We start from the raw sequence: 6000 nt of genomic DNA, 5'->3' as shown, positions 1-6000 counted from the left end.
CTGAGCTGAAACCAAATTTATTTCAAATGAAAAACAAATAGGGTAGAGTGGAGGAAAACGCCACCCTTAAGAATTGTGTATTTTTTTTTTTTTCTTCAGTGAAACAAAAGTTAAATGTGTTCAGAAAAGTTATCATAGTTTTAGTGACAATGACATAAATTATAAACCAAGTATGAAAAATGTCCAGAGTTTTCATGTCATTAGATTTTTAACAAAAATTTAATTTATGCCAAGGGTTGGGTAAAATGCCCACCAGTCTGACAAAGCAATTTGCTTTAAGCATTTACAGCAAAATCAGAGTACAGGCAGTTTTGAGAAAAAAAAATAGAATAGAATCAATAATTATGAATTACAAAATTATAATAGTCTATTAAAAAAAAATGTTAACTGGTGATAACTGATGATAATTTTTAAATATAAAGTCCAAATATCTTTATTCAACCAATTAGTTAGAACACATTAGATGGAAAAACAAAGGATTTGATGTTCAACAGTGAAAGTTTCATGATGAAAACTTCTACATCACTCTTGTCAAAATAGTCCATAGAAACAATACAAATTTATGTCAACTTTATCTTGTGAATATTTTGGAAAAACAGTAGGGAGGCATTTCCCCCCTCTCTGTCGAATGCCTTCTCAGCATCGAGGGACAATATAACCTCGGCAATGTCAGAACTTGAAGAAAGGATAGTATTAAAAAGTCTTCTGGTATTATAAAAAGAGTGTCTACCAGTCATGAAATTACACCAGGCAACACTTGCTGAAGACCAAGGGCAAGGATCTTAGATTAAATTTGAAAATCCACATTTAACAAAGAAATATGTCCAAGTTTTAAATGTTTTAGAAACTTTTTTTCTTTCTTTCTTGGTTTCACGCACATTAAAGGATTAGTTCACTTTTAAAAAAAACTTTTGCTGATAATTTACTCACTCCCATGTCATCCAAGATGTCCATGTCTTTCTTTCTTCAGTCGAAAAGAAATTAAGGTTTTTGATGAAAACATTTCTCCATATAATGAACTTCAATGGGGCCCAAACGGTTCAAGGTCCAAATGACAGTTTCAGTGCAGCTTCAAAGGGCTTTAAACGATACCAGACGATGAATAAGGGTCTTATCTAGCGAAACGATCGGTCATTTCAAAAATAAATAAAAAAGTTGAAGTTTTATAAGCACAAATGCTCGCCTTGCTCTGTTCTGTGATGCGCGTTCGTGACGTCACGTAATACGCAATTGCCTTGAAAAGGTCACGGTTAACATAGCCCATTTCCACCATCAGGGCCATAATTAAAAGTTCCAGTCCACAGAAAATGTCACAAATCTGCTTGGAAGAGGATGTGTGTCTATATTGTCTTAATGCAAGGTGAGAGGATATGTCTTCTGAGGAGGAGATATCTTGTCAGGTGATCTCCAAACTCATCATGCATTATAAAAATAAAAAATAGGGATTTCGAATAAAATATCAAAATGTTTATTTTCACAGGCCTCTTTTTTCATATTTATCAAAGGTGCCAGTAATTCTGACCACGACTGTATATACAAATGTGCCTAATTTGTTTATGACTTCACATTTTTGATTCGGGTGTATGAATGTGTTTTGCCCCACATTCACTGCAGCAACTCTTTCCTAACTGTGAGCATATGAGTTTCTTAATTTGTGATTTGTAGAATAGGATTTGTGCACCTCAGGATTTGAAATTGTGTTACTGTCGTGTTGTGTTTGTGAGAGAGAGAGAAAGTGTAAATAAAACATTTGCAACTCCTAAAAAAAACTTTTGTGACTTCGCATGCGTGACTATTTTTTATAACTGCAAATTCCACTGTCACAGGGCTCAGTTTTGCTAAAATAATACCTTCATAGAACATGGTAGTAGTCAGCCATCCATGCAAACGCAGAGAGGTCAGTGTGGTGTACTGTTACTGATACAGCTGTCCAGGCCAACATCTGATGTACTGATGTCTTCAACTGGAAACCAAGAAAACATGCAATAAATATAGTACAGTTCAAAATCCATCATACATAACCAATATAACATGGCTGCCTAATCCTGCTCCTGGAGATCTGCCTTCCTAAATTCAGATCTGAATAACACCCCTGCGTTATGAAGTATCACATCTGGTCTCTGGTATTATAAAGTATCAATCCAAGTTTAATTTAAGATTAGCTAAGTAGAAAATATTTGTGGCATAATACTGGCATTTTCTTTTTCATGTAATTTTCATACAAGATTAACCCTCTACAGTACGCAATATGATATCAACGAGAAATGATGTTTTTCCTGCTTAAAATTGAACACTATAACAAATTCAATAAACATTTTCATTAATTTAATTTATTTATATTTTAAAAGTGTGTTGCCTCATGGCAACATTGTACTACAACGGACAAATTAAACATTTGACATTTTTATGCATAAAAAATAAATATATTTATTGTTAACATCATTTTCCATAACCAAACACTTGAACAGTTAGTTTTATCAAGTTTTTAAAGTATTGCATATCTCATATTTAATAAAATGCAATTTCATATCCAGCTCTTGCTCTCAGGCAACATTGTACTATCGTGGATCACAAGTATAATCTAACCATCATATCAGTTATCATATCAAAACATTACAATCAGAGTTCAAGTTAAAAAATTAAGGTAAAAAATTTAAAATCAGCATAACCTTATCCTAATATGCACTTTATCCTTACAAGCATGCACACACACACACACACACACGTACATGCATGTAAAATCTCCTTCCTCACTAATGACACCTCACTGCTTCTGAAAGCTGAGAAAGCAATTCCTCTCAACAGAAAAATCATAATGTGCAGATATAGTATCTGAATTACTATTTTTACAAATGCATTACAAAATTTTGCAAAAATGCAAATACATTTAGATAATTCTAACTCTTTTCCTTACTAATATCATATACTTGTATTATAACTTAGCAGGCCTGCATGGCCTCATCCGATTCCATTACGGTACAATGTTGAGGCAACATGAAGTTTTTTGTAATTTCCTAAAATAAATATGATGATATATAAAGAAAAGTTTTTGAAAATACTTCTTTACTTAATAATGAAGGTGACTCAGACTTGTTGTAGGCAATTGTATGGATGAAAATTGATGATATATGCACTTTTCATTGGAGAAAATAGGGAGTCATGTGACGTGCACATGTCCTGACATTAGGTGCGTTCGACTTCATGCAGCACTTAGCAGACCGATCGGCGACTGACTTGAAGCAGTGCATGCCGGTTAGAAATTTAGTCCGACTTGAACCGGCGCCGACCACACGTCACTGTCACGTGTGGCATCAAAGTACCGCGATATCGTTTCGAGAGCAGCCGGCTGACTCAGCCGGCGCAATTTCTCCAGAGCGACTGCGGGAGCGCTGATGACGACACAGCTGTTTCACGATTGGCCAAATTCACCACATGACAACAACGACGTGTATTTCGGGTTTATTCTGACAACTTCAGTCCCACTAATGCTCATATACGGACTTTCAAAAAAATATAAATAAATTAACTTTTCATGTCATCTTCATCTCGTAAATCATGTTTATTAAAAGATTACAATTATTTTTACTGCAATCATTTTTTTGTTAATTCGTTTATATAGGTTTTGTGCATAGGTTTATTTTGGACCTTTTTCATACAGACCCTTTACAGTATTAAGCTGCATAACCTATTTAGATAATCATTTTTTTATGGAATAAATCAAATGTCAATCTTACAGACTTTTAATATAATGTGGTCATCATGGATTCTGATTGATACTAATTGTCTAGTTGCTGGGTTCATCCATCTTCACTTGTGATTACTGCCAACAACTCTGGCTGGATGTCAACTTAATACAACATTCAGATCACTTTCATAAGCTGGTATAAATCATAATAGAAAGGCAAATAAATTGGGCTTATCCGTAGGCCTGTTCATGGTGTTCACGTATGAATGTTCATGGTGTTTTGTCTTACTAAAATGTGCTTACCTAACTGGAGAAATAGTAAAATAAGTAAACAAATATGTAACATCCTAATTCTTTTATCTGTAATGAAAATCACATTTAGTACTTACAATTATTTTCTTCATAGATTATTTTTATTAAGTTGCAGTAGCAAAAACACACATAATGAATCATACTGCACAAGTCAAATTTTCAATATGTTCTGTTTATTTACTTAAAACTTGTTTCAGTCGTGATGACACCCTTTCAAACATCTTAAATACATACATCTTAAAGGTTTATTAAAACATAAACCAACATAGTAATAAAAAAAGAATCACTTCTAATGAAAATTGTTAAGTGTAATTGCATTGATTGGTTAGTATTAGAAATAACGAGTCACACTGGTGTTGGGTATGGTCCCATGTCCCTTTGGATATATAAAAACAATACTTATTACATTGAACCTTTACTCACTTTCGTTGCTCATTGTGCTCAATTTCATACATTTCTATAGCTTCCAGTTCGTCTGCAATAAAGCAAGCAAACGCCACGTGATCTGCCATGACTGAGGTAGATGCAGCAAACTACCAGAGCCCCGAAGTGTCCGACTTGACGACTCCGTTTTCAACTCCGCCCCTGACTGCAAGCGGCTACTCTCGTTGACCACCGTCTGTAGCCATGCTTCAAGTCGAACGCACCTATTGGAAGCAAAATGGACCACTGTGGGTCATGTGACCAAATGTGATTTAATTTATCATTTAAATGGGTGTCTCATTTTCTTAAAAAACCCTAAAATAAAGTATGTTGCCTGGAGGCAACACAGTACCAAACGATGCTAAATATAAACCCCCCCAAACAACCTGATATGGATAAATACGCACCCCACACTGTGAGAACCACTGTTCTAATCAATAATCAAAAATTCTTATCAAAAATTAACCTTCCAATTACGAGGTGATATTTGACTCAAAGTGATTTACAGGGAATTTTGTTTTTACTTTTGTAATGGTATTTTTCTAACTTTATTAAAAGTATGTCATCTTTTATGTCAAATTCAAAAAATATATTAATAAGCTTTTTATCATTTCTAATTAAAACAACAGAATAAAAACAAGCAGAACAAGAAGTAGAATAAGATACCAATCAAATTAAATCAGTATATAAGGAATAAATGTGTACTACAGAGGTGGCACAGAAGAACACAAGTGGCTTGTAGGTGTATTTTCAGATGTTTAATGAGGCTCAGAGGTTGCATAAGTGCAATTAAATTGATAAATTCATGTTGAGGTTAATGTTTTAAATATACAATTTTGAATGTAGAAATATCAAATGATTTAAATAACAGAAAAGATACTTTAAAATTTAAATTAAAACCACCAGTAGGTGGCCGTATGTCACTGATTTTATCACTGAATCATTAATTTAATTGATTCGTTCGAACGGCTGATTCATTCAGGAATGAAGTACATGACTGTCTTTATGAATGGGTAATTGAATCATTGACTCATTAATTTAAAAACGCAGTTCATTCTTAAACAAAACACCGCTGTATTTGAATGGAGATGCACAGCGGCTTGGCTGGGACTTTGTTTGAAACTATTTTCATTGATGAAATAGAGCAAAATAAGGCAATAGTGTTGTAGTCAGACAATATAAGTCACTTAATATTAACTTCTTGTTTAATGAACTGTTGCATTAAATCAATATCACATTTACAAACTCCCTTAATAATCATTAAAAGCTGTCATTCATCTTAGATATAATGAGAGAATACGTCTGTGATACATTACTCAACACTGCAAAAACGTAAGTTCGTTAGAAACCTTTAAAGCTCCCTCAGCGCAAACACAAATATGCTGATCGGGTCAGTCACACTGGTGCTCCTAAATGGTTTTTATAGTCGCACGCAGTAGTAGCAAATGCGACTGAAATGGTCGCACTGTAAAGCCCTGCAAAGGAGCATTAGTTCCTCTTCAAAAGTTATATACACACCACCACACACAAATGAGACGTGCAATCAACCTTTTGCATCATCTGGCAGTTTTGCCTACAAA

The sequence above is a fragment of the Barbus barbus genome (assembly GCF_936440315.1).
Source record: "Barbus barbus genome assembly, chromosome: 6".
NCBI lineage: Eukaryota > Metazoa > Chordata > Actinopteri > Cypriniformes > Cyprinidae > Barbus > Barbus barbus.
The sequence above is the reverse complement of the archived record's forward strand: the minus strand, read 5'-3'. Positions refer to the sequence as shown.